Genomic DNA, 18,703 nt, shown 5'->3' with positions numbered 1-18,703 from the left:
AATGCTACAGGTTTGCATGAGTTGACAGTGAGGCATGAGAGATGTGGACCTACAAGAATCTAGCAAAGCTTAGATGGATAATCAGGATCTAGATGTGAATACCCTGAGAACCATTAGTACAGTCATTTCCAGAACTGGATGCTTAGAGAGCCCTTGATGCCACAGATTCACTTCACCCCTAGGAAGTGAGCTAAAAGTGCTGTGGCTGGGAAGATGGCTGTAAAGTGAGGCCCTTCCTTCAAATCCACATAATAGCTGGTGGTGAGTGCTTACATCTGTAACCCCAGTACTGGAGAGGGCAGAGACAGGCAGATTCATAGAGCTCATTAGCTGGTGTGCATGGATAGTTTTATGTCAACCTAATATAAACTAAAGTCATGAAAGAAGGAAACTTCAGTGAAGGAAATGCCTCTAGAGGTAGATCTTTGAGTTTGAGGCAAGTCTGGTGTACAAAGTGAGTTCCAAGACAACCAGGACTACACAGAGAAACCCGGTCTCTGAAAATCCAAAAAAAAGAAAAAGAAAGAAAAGAAAGAGAGAGAGAGAGAGAGAGAGAGAGAGAGAGAGAGAGAGAGAGAGAGAGAGAGAGAGAGAGAAGGAAGGAAGGAAGGAAGGAAGGAAGGAAGGAAGGAAGGAAGGAAGGAAGGAAGGAAGGAAGGAAGGAAGGAAGAAAACCTCTATAAGATCAGGCTGTTGAAAGTGATGGTAGCTGCAGGCACCCACGGGACCTCTCCAAGGTACCTGAAAGACCCACAGAGGCTTCCCAGAGAGACATAGCAATGGAGTATAAGCCTGATGAGCAAGTGGTGTCTCTGGAACAACTAAAAAAATGGCAGTTCTTATGGGAAGATGCTATTAAAAAGTGGTTTCATGCAACTGGGGGTGGGAAGTGGCTGAAACAGAGAGAGAAGTGGAACTAGAAATGTGCAGGCAACAGGAATGGGATGGGGGGCTGTGGTGGACAGAGGAGCATGTTGATGGGTAGAGCCAGTCCCCAAGCTTGGGCCACCACCGTCCTGCCTTACCCGGTCTTCCCCCTGCTAGTGCTCCCATGTAACCTGCAGTAGAGCTGCTGCTGCTGCTGCTGCTGCTGCTGCTGCTGCAGCTGCTTGCACTGCTTGCTCTGATCCTCTGGAGGGAGGCGCTGCCCTTGGGCTACAAACAGGATGGTGCATCTTGTGCCAAGGACAAGAGGGTATAGAGCAGCCTGGGGTTCATGCAGGTCCTGCCCCCAAGACACACACACTATCCAACTGTATGATCCCCTTGACTACAACAGCAAGACATCTGAGACAAAGAATGGTTCATTTTCTGGATTAAGTTTCCTTGGAAGATTTCTGTGTTCCATGGTGCCACCAAAGGCCTTGTAGATGCCTGTTGTTTGTAGCCAGAGTTTTCCTGGTCCCGTCTGGCTCCTACAGCCCTGTGTTCCTGCAGCTGCTTGGTCCCAAATAAACACACAGAAGCTTATATTATTTTTAAACTATGGCTATGGCAAGCTTCTTGCTAGCTAGCTCTTGTATCTTAAATTAACCCATTTCTATAAATCTATGCCTTGCCACATGGCTTGTGGCTTACCGATATCTTAACATCTTGTTTTTCCTGATGGCAGCTAGCAGCGTCTCCATGTTCTCTTTTTCTCCTTCCTCTCTCTCTAGTTGGAATGTCCTGCCTAACCTTATTTTGCTCATCATTGGCTAGCTTTATTTATCAACCAATCAGAGCAACATATATTCATGGCATACAGAACGACATCCACAGCACTTCCCCTTTTCTGTCTAGTCAAAAAGGAAGGTTTTAACTTTAACATAGTAAAATTACATATAACAAAACAGTTATCTAGCAAGAATTATAGTTACAATATCTAGTCTATTTGTATTTGGCAAAATTAAAGAAAATATTCTATCATCTATCCTATATTTGTGAGTCTAAAGTTTCATGTCTTATTTATCTTTTATCATGACCAAGGAAAATTATAACTATCTAGTCTTCAGCTGTATCAAAGACCTCAGAAGTATACAATATTATCTAAGTAAACAGGAAGAGCATTGTGAGCAACTTCCAAAAATCTAGAATGACAGAGATAGCTGCCTACCTGGACAGTCATCCAAAGTTCCTCTGTAATGTTGGGGCATACATCCATCTTCAGCCCATAGGCCTAGTCTCTCAGTCACTTTTCTTTGTGTCCTGTAGAATGTCTGGCAATTTCTTTTGCAGAGCAGGAACCTGAAGGACTGTCTCACCTTGCAAAGTTCAATGGTCACCTTCCTATGGGTCCTGCATGTCCAGTTTATACAACATTTTGTCAAGCAGTCCAGGCAAATGGCTATTTTTGCCAAGAAAAAAGATAAACTCTATATGTCCTTCTCTCTGAAGTAAATTGGTGCTGCCAGGAGCAGATCTTTAAATACACTGATGTTACTCACTTTATTAGTAAACCATTGGTATGCCAACAGTGGCAAGCCATCAGCTTGACATTCCAACATCTTCTTATCATGGTGATAGAGAAGGATCCTCTTCAGGGAGATGTGGTCTAGATGTCAGTGTGCCATAGGCAGGTGTGAGTATCACTTCCAAGACACTGAAGTTCAAAGAGTGGTTGGACTTTGATTTGAATGTGGTCTCTTAAAATGCATGTACTGGAAACTTAACCTTAAGTTTGTGTATTGTTGTTACTAGTACTTAAAAGTATGTCCTTTGGAAGTAACTAGTATTAAAGGGGTTCATAAAAGTGAGTCCCTTTTGGCTTGTGGCTTTATAGGAAGAATAAGAGAGACCATAACTGGTATACTTGGTTTGTCTCACAATATTGCCTTCTGCCATATTATAATGCCATAAGAAGATCCCAGGAGATTTAAGAGAGATGCCAACATTCTGCTTGAGGTTTCATGCCCTCCAATGCTATGAGCAAAGTGTTTTATAAGTTATCTGATTACAGGCATTTTGTTGCAGCATCAGAAAGCAGATGAAGACAGGGCATTTTATCTGTCCTTGTACTCTGACCAATTTTGTTTTCTGGAGAAGTCCAAAGCACATTGATTAGCATTAATGTCTTTTATTTTATAGTTAAATAAGGATGGAGTGGTGAATCATCCCTAATTGTGAGAGAGCATGCCAGAAGTAGAGTCAGGGGATCAGAAGGGGCTATACTAGTATAACATCATGTCAACCAAGAAGAAACATCAAGAAATCCCAGTCACTGACCCTAAAGGAAAGTAATTAAAGCAGTCACCCCATTACTCCATGACCAAGTCACCACAAAGTTCAGTCAGTGCCACAGTCCAGCTCTTGGCTTCTATGATGATGAGGACTCACTGCTTAGAGTCTCATTCTGTATTCAGTGTGGTCTCCAATGAGTCAAATGAATGCCATGTCACAGGCACTCTGCCCACTTTATTCTGATTTATATGTGTGACTCAATATGTGTCTACTTATCTGTGTACAGGACAGGCAGGAATGCATATATTGAGGAATGTATTCATGTGTGCAAGGTGACATGTCTGCATATGCACATATGTGCACTTATATCTCTGTGTACCTTTACAGTTGTGTACCTAAGTGTGACTATTTGTGTTCTTATGCTCATGGCTGTGCATGATGTATGTGTCTTTATATGAGTAAGAATTAATGTAAATGTGTTTGTGTATATGTCAGCCTACATATACTGTGAAACCCGTTAATCTACTTTATAAACAGACCTCCCATGATTACTACTTATCTAGATCTGTTTATCAAGGTTGTTCCCAGAGAGATAATTACAAGTATGTCTGAGAACATAGCATCTCTAGTGTCATGCTTAGAAATCCCTCCTCTCTTCCTGTGGACCCTCAGACGGTTTATATCCTACTGACTAAGACACATCACACATCACAGGAATATCAGAAGCTACACTCAGCATGATTGCCTAAACATGAACTGAACAAGGACAACAACAACAGTAGGTATGCTAAAATGCATGGGGGAAAACCCATGAGACCTCAACCCTACACAAAGAACTGTAGGCAACTAAGGAGTGCTGAGAGCAAGAGAAAGAGTCTTCCCCATGGAAGGGAAGAGCACAACAACAGATTCTGTCTTGGTCAGTGTTCTATCACTGTGAAGAGACACTATGACCATGACAACTCTTATAAAAGAAAGAATTTAATTGGGACTTGTTTACAGTTTCAGAGGTTTAGTCCATTATCATCATGGTGGGGAGCATGGAGGCATGTAGGCAGATATGGTGCTGGAGAAGTAGCTGAGAGGTTTTACATTTGGATCTGCAGGCAGCAGGAAGAGAGCACTGGGCTGGTTTGGGCTTTTGAAACCCAAATCCCACCCCCAGTGACACACTTCTTCCAATAACACCATGCCTACTCCAACAAGGCCACACCTCCTAAACCTTCTCAAGTAGTGCCATTTCTTAATGACCAAGCATTCAAATATATAAGTGTATGGGGACATTCTTATTCAAACCACCACAGTTTCAGAATATCAAATGGTCAGTGCTAAAACCATACACATACAAGTTACATTATATAGACTGAGCAGGTTGCATTTATGTATTTAGGAATGTGTGTGTGCATGCATACGTGTGTGTGTGTGTGTGTGTGTGTGTGTGTGTGTGTGAGAGAGAGAGAGAGAGAGAGAGAGAGAGAGAGAGAGAGAGAGAGAGAGAAAGAGAGAATATGTGTGCATATCAAAATTTAATGGAAAAAAGCATGAACTTGAAAGCAAGCAAGAAGGGATATGTGGAAGGGTTTAGAGGGAGGAAAGGTAAGGGAGAAATGATCAGTTTATATAATATCAACAACTGAGAGAAGTAATCAGAAAAGAAAATGCATCCAGTCCCTCCATCCTTCTCTAGTGATACCCAGAGAAGCTTGTCCCTCACTTTTCCATAAACTACTTTGCAGCCATTTTTCTTTTCACAGGGGCTTTTCCTCTCCCACATTATCTAAGTGGCTTCAGAAGCAAAATGAGGAAGATCCTCATTCTTCCTTTTATCATTACTTCCATGTTCTTTCCAGATGAAATCCACTAACAGACCCTGCCTATGAAGGAAGGGGTGGGGTTTCATGAACTTGTATACATGCCTGCCCTGTAGAGTCAGTCCTAACCTTGTTTGTGGCCACCTGCTCAGTGAAAGGGCAACTGATTTTAATCAACAAAGTATTCTTACTTTGATTTCATATTGCAAAGCAAGTTGGACATACGGAAATTGGTGTACCCTAGCGGTCACTGACTGCGTGTCTTCCCTTCTGTGGTTGTCAGTCTTATTTTTCTGTTACCCATGAGAAGAAATTGCAACTCTGCCACCTTCTACATGGATGCTTTATATACTTTAAAATGGAAGTTGGAGTTTATAAAAAACGCTGATTTAAGCATGGACATTAAGAGAGGGAAGAGGCATGTAGAGAAAGGTCATAGTACATTCCTTGCAATAAGAAAAGGCTCTTCAAGAGAATGTCCCTTTTAACATATTTCTAGCCTTAGCTAAAACATATTTAAGCCTTTGTTTACCCTCCTGTAAACTTCCATATAGAATACAAAGGAGTTAACATTCCCTCCCTCTATGGAAATGGGCAGTGCATGGATCATACTTTGAGAAATTCTGCCTTCCAGTAGAGAAGATAGAATTCTGGAATAGGATCCTTGAGGGGCTTATAGAGAATTGGGCTGGGCCCTAACATGAACAACCAAGGCACATATAAGGAGCTTGGAAGGGGCAGGATGATAGTTCTGCCTGGAACTGGATCCTGCAGACTGATTCCTACAGCAGGAGAATCTGTGGAGAAGAAATTCCTCAGTCTGGACCAGAGGTGACCATCAGCTTTGCATCTGGTGACCAGATGAGACCTAACCTGGGGCTAGTCATCTCCCCTGTAGAACCTCCACTTGGACCATCTGGCAGTTGAGAAGGCCAGCCCTGAGGTTCGGGTTTGGGAATCCTGTTGTCTCTTGTGTTCTTTAGATTGAACTGTGAAGTTCAGTCCTTCCTTGTCTAGATCTGTCTGGGTGTTTGTGGGTTGGAAAGAACTAGAGACACAACCCCTCTGATTCATTTCCTCCACTAATGAATTCTTTCCTCACTGTGTGGTCTCAAGTGAAACAGACGTAAGCAAATTTGTGGGTAGCCTTGCACCCACACCCTGGGGACAGACCTCTGGGGGCTGAAAGATTGATTCATAGGATGAAGTTAACTCAGAGAAAACAACATTTCTGTTGTGACTTATTTTTGCTCTAAGCATCAACAGCCCCAGTCCCAAGTGAAAAAGACCATCATGGCCAAAGATGCTAAGAGGCCAAAGTAAGCACCATTATTGCCTGAATTTCCATGCTAGGGATACATGGCATTTTATCATGACCTCCATTTACTGACAACCAGCAAACAATGAATGGGTCATTTTTAAGCATTAGTTCATTCAAGTAGATTACTTTTCATATGTATTCATTTATATTGCTCTTGACATAAGCCATCACTTGAGAGACAGAAAGACAGATATGCCATGAGACACACGGAGAGAAATGGTAAAAGGAAAAAACACCTACAGAAGAATGAAAAGAAAGTTTCTACTATGCAAAATAGTGGCCACATGGCTGTGCGTAATTGCTAGAACAGGACTGAGCACTCAGCTCCAAATCTCTGAAGAAAAGCATGAATGGAAATAAGTTCATTCACAGAATTATTAGTTTAAGATGTTAGTGAGCATACCCTCAGAGAAACAGAGACTCCTTCAAATGCCTGGTAGCCACACCTGCGTGAGGGTCCTTGACCAGCCCAGAAGGTAAGTACAGTCCCATTCTCAAAGCATTAATAGACATGGCCATAAGACAACAGGAGTGCTTGCAGATGAATACATGAATCTTACAAGGAGTTATGAGCTAAAAAAAAAAAAAAATCTAGCAATTCTAGGCTATGCCCAGTGGCACCTGCTTATAATCCCAGCATTTGGGAGGTGGAGACAGAAAGATGGAGTTCAAGATCAGCCTGGGAATTCACAGTAGGACTCTGTCTCACAACACACACACACACACACACACACACACACACACACACACCCTAATGATTCCCTAAATCCTTTTGCTTCCTTAGATCTGCCATAGTGGGAAACATGAGAGCAAAACCATCCACTATCCATGCTTGCCACTCTTGAATACTCTATTTTCTAATAAAAAACAGATATTTGGTTAAAACAAACAAAACCACAGCAGTACTTATTGTTCTCCAAAGGGGAAGACTGGCCTCCACAGCGACTCTACAGTGACTCCACAATGCCTGGGTGGTCAAAGGGGCGTCCTGAGAACTCCAGACATCATCCAAGGACCATAAAGTACAGTCTTGACAGGAGTCTTTGAAGTGGGAAAATTTCAAATGAGTGTCTACCAGTCCTGACAAGACCAGACAGGCTACAGAGTAGAGGCTTTTAGCATGGCCATTTCCTAACAAGAACTTGTCATGTCTTAGATAAACTACAGGATAAAGAAATATTTCCAGCAATCCTCCCCCTCTCTTCAGCAAAGAAAAGGGGTAGCCACCCACACATAATTTGATCAGTCAATATTATGTGCCTGCCATATGGCAAACATTGTACAGTAGTGAGCAGATACTTTTGCCTTGTCAATATATTACCTTTGGCAAGGGAATCCTAGTCACTGGAAAGGCAATTAGAGTCAGGTCATCCTCAATGCAGAAACAAATGCTGTGGGTCCAGAGAGCCATGACATACCTTATGACCCAATTGAGGAACTTCCGGGAGAACACATCGTATTATTTATTTATTCACTTATTTATTTACTTACTTACTTTTGAGACAGGATCTCATATATTTCAGGCATGTCTCAAGCTTGCTCTGTGGGTAAGGATGACCCTGAATTCCTGATCTGCCTGCCTCCAGCATCCCAGTGCTGAGATTGTGGGTGTGTGCTACTATACCCAGATTACACAGTACTGGAATTGGACACAGGGCTTTGTATATACCAGGCAAACACTCTCACAAGTGAGTTACATCCCAGCCCAGAATACATCTTTATATTAAAAATAAAAGTAAACGAACACATTCCCATACAGGGTGAGGAAAACAATTTCTACCATTACAGGTCTTATGAATTCCCAAAAGATTGGAACAAGAAAGTAGGGCAGAACTGGATCAGGCTCTCTGGATAAGTGAGACAGTTGATTAGCTTGAACTATTTAGGAGGCCCCCAGGCAGTGGGACCGGGACCTGTCCTTAGTGCATGAGCTGGCTTTCTGGAACCTAGGGCCTATGCTGAGACATTTTGCTCAGCCTTGGTGTAGGGAGGAGGGAACTGGACCTGCCTCAGCTGAATCTACCAGGCCGAGCTGAATCCCCACGGGATATCTTGCCTTGGAGGAGGTGGGAATGAGGGGAGGATTGAGGGGGTGGGAAGGCTGGGGGTGGGAGGAGGGAAAACAGGGGAATCTATGGTTGGTATGTAAAATTAAATTAATTATAAAATAAAAAGAAAGAAACACCCAATGTTGTGTGACTCCAGTTTTTATCTAACTGCATAGACATTTTCTCACTTTACACATTGGAACAAACACATATACACACATTTATCTGTCCATCTCTTCTTTAAGTACATTTTTGAGTCCTCCTTCATACACTTGCCTTTCATCAGATTATAAATCCTCAGGAACAGGAAATATATGTTTTATTTCTAATATCTGGCATGGCTGCAAATCTCAGGAGGCAAAAATTTTCAAAGAATCACTAAACTCCAGGCCCAGCTGCCTCTAGATACATGACATTGGATAAGCTGGTTTTTTCTTTTTCTTTTTTTTTAACTCTCTGAGCTTCAGTGTTCTCCCCTACATGTGACTGTTGAATAGACAACTCTAATAATGATAAGGCCCAATATTTCTTGACCTCCTTCATTGTGCCTGCTACTTTACATCTGCCCATCTGGATGAGGAGTCTGCGTGTCAGAAGGTAAAGTTACTTGGTAAACTCACATAGGCACTAAATGACTGAAACAGAACTATATAACTCCAAAACAAGTGCTCTTTCACTACACAGCTAATGTCATCTCTCTGGTACTATATTTTCCTCCAACCCTTGACTCCTCCACAAACTGAACAGCAAAGACAACCAGCCAGAGTAAGGGATGTAGGCATTGGAGGTCAGAGGTCAACTCTCCACAAAAAGAAACTTGCTTTTCCCAGATGGAGACAGGAGTATGCTCATCTTCTGCTTTGTATCCTCTTACACCCAGTCAGCTCTGCCTTGATCTAACAGGGGAACTAAGGAGGGCCAAAAGAAGCCAACTCAGTGTGTGTGTGTGTGTGTGTGTGTGTGTGTGTGTGTGTGTGTGTGTGCATTTAAGAGAAGATTATGGAGGTGACAAATCATTTTTCTCCATGCACTTAAATTTCAATAAACATTTGGAGATGCAGTCATGGCCCAGAAACACATGCATATGTAACAGGCTTGCAGGCACACACACACACACACACACACACACACACACACACACACACACACATCCACTCCCACAGAGGGTTGTAATAAGAGTTGTGGGAAAGCACTTATGACTTCTTAATTTATTTTCCCTATTATGGAAAAAATCTGAAACAAAAATCAAAACAAATGGTCTAACACATTGTAGTCATTCATTCTTATGGCACAAGAACAGAACTTTTTGTCATTAAAATGCACTGGGAAACACGGACATGTGAAGTTATTCTAATGTGGGAGAATTTCTTCTGTGACCTTACTCTGCTCCTCTGCCAAGTTTAGAACCCAAAGGGAGTATCCCTAGGTCAGAGTAATCCTATGAGCCAAAGATGGGGGATGCTTGAGAAATTAGGTTTATCACTTCCTTTTGGCAAAGTGGACAATTTGATGACCCTGAGATTTTTTTCCACTCTCCCAAAAATCAAAAGCAGTCTCTGTAGAGGAACACTCCTTGTTTATCTGATGCAATATGTCTCTGGCATCAGAAATTGAAGTGAACTTGGGCACAAACTAGGAGTAAGCACAGTAAAGGTACTGTCAAGGCATGGATCAGATAGTAAGGACCCAAGTGTGAGTGGCTGTACTTGCTGGGGACACAGAGCTATGAATGCAAGCTAGATAGTGAGTAGTTTTGGAAGTCAATCTTAGCTGCCCAATGAGAGAACATCATGTTTTGTAGGATGAAAGCATAATCCACTGCCCAAGAGGTCCATCTTGACTCTTTAGCAGGGACAAGGTAAGCTTTTAGGACATTTACAAATGGGTTTTCTTGTTGGCATATCACCTACTAAGTTTTTGAGCGTATGGGTGGCCCACTTCTGCTTAATTCTGTAGATCAGAAAATGAAATGTAGTTCAGAGAGACCTGGTCTCTCTTTCAAGAAACACATGCTTAAAGTAGAAAATGGTGTAGATTTTAAAAGGCTAAGGTGTATTTTAGTAGAAGGATACTTGTCTAGTATCATGCTCAAGGCCCCAGGTTTGACCCTCAGCAGCACAAGAAGAAAAGAAAGTGGACTTGAAGAATGATTAAAATGGAGTTGAAATTCAAGTTCTGCTATTTGCTAATTACCTAAACTCAGAAAATATATATGACTTCTAGAACATTGTTTCCCCCAATAAAAAACAGGTTAAATAATAATCTTTCCCGGAGCATTTGAGAAGTCTAAGTTAGTAGCGTATATAAAAGATCAACCTAAAGCAGGGACCTTAGTAGGTATTCAAGGAAGAAGGATCCTAAAAGGTCCTTTTTGAAATTACTTACTAATAAAACAAGATTTAAATAAAGCTAATTCCACAGTAAATATAATCCTCAATGGTGAGGGACTAAAAGTTTCTCCTGTAAGATTAGAAACTAGGAAAATTATTTACTTTTTCTGCATCTACTCAACATATTTGTATTTGTAGAATTTCCTATCTACAGGATTAAAACTCAGCAGAAACATCATCTAGAAAGCAGGTCAATGAAAATCATTGGGAGAAAGAATAATTTATAACAGAGTCGCCTGGAATCGCCAATTCATTGTGTTAACAAAATGTGGATGAACTTTTCATTGTTGATTTTAAATTCCATACAAAAAATATAACCTATTACTGCCTATACTTGGGTAAAGACCAAGGTACTGCCTCCTATCCCTTTGGTGTTCTTCTTAAGGAGAAATTAATTAGACAATCCAGAAGAGTGGATTTCTAGCATGCAAAACAGCTGAGCTGTACCTGGTTCCCTACAGCCATAACCATGCCCCTCTGGTCTTAGGAACTTCCATTTGAAATCATATCAGTTCATTCCAGACACTGAATAAATACTTCTCTGGCTAATTCCTGGGCTAATAGCTACAATGGAAAAACACACATTGCAAGTTCATCTGTTTGTGCTTCAATTTTCAAAGTTAATGGTTTATTTAACTAGCAGGTTATTTCTTGATTACAAGCCACTTAATAGGCTGAGGTTGTGTTTGGATTTCATAAATTGAATTTCACAAAGCCTGCATTTCAAAACAATATGTCAAGTTCAACACCTTCTTTTACAAACCTTTCTAATCAAGGCATAAGAAATAATCTTTTATTTGTAAATAAAACTGCAATCAGCTTCCAGATAAGAAGAACAACTTTGCATATCTTCCCTCTGCAAATGTTTACTTAGGGTACAATGAATGTATGGAGAAGCAAGCAAGATACAAAACTGATTAAAATGAAGTTCCCTGTTCACAGGGCTGGAATCTAGAAGAAAAGGTCAACAAAGACAAATTGACTGCAATTACTTACTACCACCATCTTCGGAGCAAAACTGCAATCCCTGCTTAGACCTCACATGCATCTTGGGGCTTTTCCCCAGCCTAGAGGAAACACAGCAGCCTACCTGGTATGCTTGTGGTCATTTCTCATGCCTTGATTCCCATCCCCCTGAGTGCTGCCACACTTTAGACTGATGATTAAGATGGATTATTGCTTGAAATTCCAATTTGATGTCCAGCCCAGGTTTTTTGGAGCTTTCCAGTTTCATGATCTGCAACATATGGGTCTGCTTGGCCCCAATCTAAGTTCCAAGACACCCCAATCCAACTGAAAGGTGTGCTGTGAGCCTCAGTTTTTAAGGGGAATTCTGTTATTGCCAGTATATAAAGTGCACAGATATGTGAAAATACAGTTGTGAGGGATCCAAAAGAGACTGTTGCCAATTCTATGCAGCCATCACCAGTAAGTTTAATTCTCTCAAGACTCAGCAAATACTTATTGCATTTCTAACACATCCTAAGCTATGTGCTAAATTCTGAAAATGTAACAATAATACAGATAAAGACAAGGGCCCTATTCCCTGAATATATCAGCCTCACAGAATTCAAATATTAAAGGAGTGATTATATAAGTATTTTGTTACCAGAAAGAAAACATAGCTCTAATGAACTATGAAACAAGTGGATTTAATTTACACTGGGGGAAGTATGGATTAGACAGAAAGTTCTTTCAAAAGAAACAGAATCGAGGGTAGGATATGAGGCTTGAATAGCAATTTAGGCAACTAGAAAAGAAGAATACAAACAAGAAATGGCAAAGTCAGGAAAAGGGGATGTGGCCAATTTTGGAGAAATATAGAAATTCTACCATCGATAGAGGTTGAGGTCATGAGTGGGAGAATTGTGCTGGTTGAGGCTGAAGAGGACTTTGACAACGTAGGTAGTACTTGATTGGTTGAATGATAAATACGGTTTCACACATATGACAAGGGAAGATTGTTTCAAAATAAGAGAGCTGAGTGCTCAGAGATATGTTTGCATGTGAAATTTCATGTCATGTTTCGGCAACAGTGTATACTGTCATTGCATTACTTAGTGCAATGGGAAACTGAGGCTGGTGAGCAGGCAGATGATCGCAAAAGGTCTAAATACACACATTCTGAAGTTAGATTTTATGGTAATAGGAAAAATGCCACTCACTAGGAAAGCTTCACAAGTAAATTTGTACTTCTGGAAGTTGACCAGTGACAGGGCAGGGTGTGGCTTCCAGCCCAGTGAGAAGTCTGCTGTGATACCTAGGAGGAAGATGATGAGAGGTGGGCCCAGAATGGCAGCAGCAGCAGCAGCCAAGAGGAGGAAGAGAATTTCAGAGCACTGTAGGGATTCGTTTTTACACCCCAATGGCTCTCACTCTTGAGTTGCCAGAGATGAGTTGAGAAGTGAAAGATACTCAGGTCCCCTACCCAAGCAACTAAGTTGATACTGTTGCCTTTCATCAGAAGAACTTATACTGGAAGACAAGAACTTGGGCATTTACAAATTGAACATGTTTTATGTAGGCTTTATAAGGCCATGTTTTTAATGTTGTCTATTTGGGTCATTTTTTATTTGGGTGATAATGGGCTATTGGTGGTGTTGCATGGGAGCTCCAGGGGAAAGTCTTTCTAGACAAAGTTACAATCATGAAGAAAGGAAATTTCTTAGGAAAAAAAGTGCCTCTGTGTGTGTGTGTGTGTGTGTGTGTGTGTGTGTGTGTGTGTGTGTGTCTGTCTGTCTGTCTGTCTGTCTGTCTCTCTGTATTTAATATGTGTGTGCAGGTGCACCCAGGGATCAGAAGAGGTTGCAGTCACAGGTCTGTGTGAGCTGCCTTCTGTGAGTGCTGATAACGGAACTTGGGTCCTCTGGAAGAGCAAAAAGTGCTTTCAACCTCAGAATCACTAAACCATCACTACAGCCCAGAAAGCATTGCTTTACCCTGAATGAGGAAGGGGGAGGATTAGAAGATGTGAGACATATTAGAGGTGAGGAGACTCTTTTTGTTGTAAATGTTGTGATCTATGGGTCAAAATGCGGACTCAAGTAAGATGAAAAAGAAGAAAATTTGACAGTTTGAGAGAGATTGAGGGTGTCTTTTCTAGGCTTTCTTCAGAGCACAGTGACTAATGTCTAAGCAAAGTGACAAAATCATGTTGAAGCTATGAGTGAACTGGCGTAAAAGAAGCTGTGGATGAAAGTGGGGGTGTCAGTTTCATGGTTGATAAATAGAGCTTATCAGCCTGTGCCAATTGGGAGGGAATTATGACTCAAGAGTTGGGGGCCAGTCCCTGAACTGAGATCAGGAAATGGCCAGTGTATGACTGAAGCTATTCAGGGCTTCTCAACAGGTGTCACTGCCCTTGAAAAATATGAAGGATTAAATGCAAGGGCTGGTGCAGTGTGGTGGTGAGAAAAAGTATGACAGATGGTGGATAACATCAGGCATCTCCAGAGACAAACCTAGCAGATGGGTGCAAGGGTGAAACTTGACAACTGATTGGAAGGTCAATGAGAGCCTCCTAAACTGTGTCTGAGGTCTTGATAGGAAGCACATGATTCACTTGAGAGGCTACAAGAGCAATGGTCCCATCCAAGGGAACAACTGATTTTGTTTGAAGAGACGTTGAAAATGTTTCAAAATTTACGTATAATGGAGCAGAGGTCCAAAAGGCACCACAGGAAATGTTTAGATAGAGGTCAGAACTCAAAAAGAAGTGAACCAAAGGGGGAGGAGGAACGTAGTAGCAGAGAGGGGAGAAGAGAATGCTATCTTAGATAGAGCAAAGAAAAAGGGGAGGGGGAGAAAGGCCAGGGTACGGGGATAAATAGAAATAGCTTCAATTCACGCATTCAGATGGAAATCTCCCTGCCATAAACTGTTTCATTGCTGGGAGCTTAAGAACTGTCTAGATGTGTAGCTGGTGGCCTCATTTCTGAATTTCTCCTCTCCCAGTCTCTGCCTACGTGAGCCAAAGAAGCAATTCACACATTTGCAAAGTGTTTGTCCTTGCACAAGAGGAAGCCTGTGTTCCTTCACCAACACAGCACAGCCTTCTAGATGTAACTCATGAATCTATGTGGCTGTAGCTCTGCACAACCCAGACTTGGGTTCTCCTCCACACACAAGTGTGTCTCTGTATTCAGTCTTAACCCAGATGTGAGTTTTCATAGTCAATTTGAATGGCAAAATTACTATAAAAATTATAGATGAGATGCATACAGCTTCGAGATTTTGGCCAACAAACACAACTGAAACCACATTATCCCCTCTCTTTGTTTAACTGGAATGAAAAGTATTTTGACATTTCAGTGAGCTACTCTCATTTTTCAAAAATTTAAACAGAGTATTCTTCCTTACTATGTCAACACTAGGTAGGTTCCATTTCTCTTTCTGATTTCATTAGCTGCCAGAGCACAAAGAAAAAAAAAAAAAAACTTTCATTTTCCCCTCAAGCCACCCACTTGGTATCTTTTATGCTTCAACGCTCCACACACAGATCACTTCCTCAGCATAGCTGTCTCAGTATGGAATACAGAGGGGGGCTTAGAACCCCACTTCCCAAAGGAGAATCAGAGCAAATGGCTACACAATGAGTTCTCTGGATTTTCACAGAAGATGATTTTGCTCAACCCTCTGCTGCCTGGAAGACCAATGTAGCCAAAGAATGACCAATACGTCAGAACCTTCTAGAATTTGCTTGTGAGGTCCTGAAAGAAACAGCATGTGGGAAGTAACAGTGGATAAGTAGAGTCTCATTACTGTCACCATTTGCAAGCTTGGCCTGCTTAATCCTTCCCTAATGAAGTATGAAATGGGAGACGCCCCATCCCTGTTATCAGCACAGCAGTTGCCCTGGGTAGATTCTTCCTTGGTACCCAAGGCCTGCATATCAAACCAGTCTGAGCAGAGACTTAGCTCAGCTGTCAGAGCTGGAATTTAAAGAGATAATAGATGGGAAAGAGAGGCCTTCTATGGCTTGCTACCGAGATCTATCTTAGATTTCTTTGCAGTTACCTCAGAGACAGGATTTCATCACATTGTGAAGGGCCTTCAGCCCCATTGAGACTGTCATGATGCCTGAAGTTATCACACAGTAAAGGCATCACAGTCCCCTAGCTTAAAAGCAAATAAGTTATCCTTACAACCTTAGACGGATGAGAGATTCAAGTTGAATAGAATTTTTATTATTGAGATGGAAGAGATACGCCGGGCTAGGAGGGCAGACAAGACCTTGGATGGCACTCTGTTGTGGAAGGCGGGTTCATGATGAAAGCACACAGGGGTGAGTGAGTGAGTCAGGGATCCCTTCTTACTAGCTGTGAGGTCTTGGGCTGATTAATTAACCTCTCTGACCCTTTACTGTCTTGTTTGGTAACAAAAATAAGGCTATATAATCTATGAGAATTTTTAAACATTGCATTAGAAAAAAATAATGGATGCAAAGCCCTCAGAAAACTTATATTTTTGTTCAGTGCCTCTGGTTTTTTGTTTATCTCTTACTCTCCAAAAAGACAACGAAGGAATGAAACTTAGAGAGTAGTTTTGGAAGAAAAAGAGAGCTGGACACTGAAAAAGGGACCACTGAATATATTAAGAGTCCAAAAGAACATTGCAGTATGGGAACTAGCTATCGCACAGAAGTGGTGGAGATGGGAGGCGAGGATAAAATAGTTACAGAACTCAGAGTTACAAGGAAAATCAATTAGGACATGAGTTCTAACTTGGCTGGCCTTCAGCTAGGTAGTTGGGGGCAATACTCTCCAGCAATACTGGAGAACTATGCCTTACTGCTCATCCACTAAGGGAAAATACTATGATAAGAGTACTCACACCATAGGTGGGATGGCCAACTACTTTCACCCTTCAAATAAGAACACTTTTGAAAATGCAAGTGGGCACTAGTGATAATTATATTGTTACAACAGGAGTGAACAAGGGCTCTCTTAGGCAAAACCAAATGCCCTATTTGTGGGGCGTTTACAGTGTGCTCTGATTAATGCTTGCTAGGCTGCAAACACTCAACAAATATTGTGAATATTGTTTCTAGCAAATTTTCCTTGATCAGTTCGATCTTCTCATTAAGCGTCTATATGTGGAATTATTATAAAGACTAAAGAGAATGATATTTCAGATGCACCTTCTATGGGGCCTGATTCATAGGCTGTGTTTAATAAGATTACTCATTACTGGGTCCATGGCTAGGCATGAGATGAAAGAGATAGATGAACTATAAAACTTCAGCTGGGTGGTGGTGTTGCACACCTTTAATTCTAGCACTCTGTGAGTTCAAGGCCAGCCTAGTCTGCAGAGCAAGCTCCATGACAGGCACCAAAACTACACAGAGAAACCCTGTCTTGAAAAACAAAAAAAAATAAATAAATAAATAAAAAATTAAAAAACCAAAAACACCTTCAGAAACTACTCCTTCTTGGTCATTATTGAGTTAATAAGTCACATATTGGTTGTTTATTCTTGTCATTAAAAGAATCATACAGTCCCAGGCATGGGCATGGGTGGAGTAAGCCTCTAACCTCAGCTACCAGTGAGAGTCAGGCAGGAGAATCAAAGGTCCAAGCCTACCTGGACTAATGAGTGAATTCAAGGCCAAGTGAGGCAACCTAGTAAGAGCCTGTATCAAAATGAGAAGTAAACAAGGGGCTATTATTCAGTCATATTCAGTCACTCTGTGATTCTGTCATAGAAATCTTGCCAAGCATGGTCAAGGCTGTACATGTAATCCCCAGTAACCACACAAACTTCAAGGGAATTTAGATAGAGCAAACTTGTACTTTAAGCTGATGATGGTCTACACAGTGTAATAAAAGAAGCACTTATTTTGAAATTTAAAAACCTGAAGTCATTGTTTCAAACCCAGATTCACAGTTATTAGCATGGCCTTAAGGGGATCATCTTGTGGGTATATCTTAATCTATATACACCTCAGTTTCCTTATCTGTGAAATGAGGGCTTCTGTTCTCTCATGATTACTCTGTGCACAATGGGATGACACAGGCATTGGGAAACAGCAGAGAGTGGCAATTTGAGAAGCTATACCTCGTAATGATACCTTTTATTTGGGTTCTACCCTGCCTAACGAAGCACTTTCCAATCTTGTGTTGTGCCTTCTGAAAACAAATAAGCAATAAGGCAAATGCTATCTTCTCTATCCACAGCCCCAAAGGATGCTCCCCCTTTCATTTCCCTTCAGCTTGGTCTCTTATCCAGTTACTGTGTTCCTCTCAGATGCAGCAGCATCCCAGGCTACAAAGACTCTCCCTGATCTCATGTCTATTTACTCAAGATACTCCATTTTCCTTACATTCCCATTTCATTTGGTCCACAAGACTAGACCATCACCTTTACCAGAAATCCATTCTCATTTTTAGGAGGCCCAATTAAATGACTTCCTTTTGGTACAAATATTGGCATATTTAAAATTCACACTTCAATTAAGATCAGGTCTAGGTTAAGTTTGCTCTAGGTTCTGAAAACACCATTTCCCAGTTTACACCATTAATCAGGCCATTTCTTTCATACTTCCTTGAATACATGTCTTAGACACACACACACACACACACACTCATCTCTGCCTTAGAAGCCTCAGCCAGAAAAGCAGCTGGCTGGGTGGTAAGACGTTTCCATAAGTAGCTTATTATTAATAGACCTTTTTATTAGATAAATTATATAAATATATTCCAAGCCTTGTTGTAGCGCAGCAGTTCTCAACCTTTGGGGGCACTGCCCTTCGGCAAACCTCTCTCTCCAAAAATATTTACATTATGATTCATTACAGTAGTAAAATTGCGATTATGAAGCAGCTGCAAGATAACTTCATAGTTGAGGGTCACCACAACAGGAGGAACTATGTTAAATGGTCTCAGCATTAGGAAGGCTGGGAACCACTGTTCTAGTCCCACACCATTCTCTTTCCCTATGTTGCCTTCTCAATTTTTGTCCATAATGGGTCAGTGA

Source organism: Peromyscus leucopus, chromosome 9 (genome assembly GCF_004664715.2).
Source record: "Peromyscus leucopus breed LL Stock chromosome 9, UCI_PerLeu_2.1, whole genome shotgun sequence".
Lineage (NCBI taxonomy): Eukaryota > Metazoa > Chordata > Mammalia > Rodentia > Cricetidae > Peromyscus > Peromyscus leucopus.
The sequence above is the reverse complement of the archived record's forward strand: the minus strand, read 5'-3'. Positions refer to the sequence as shown.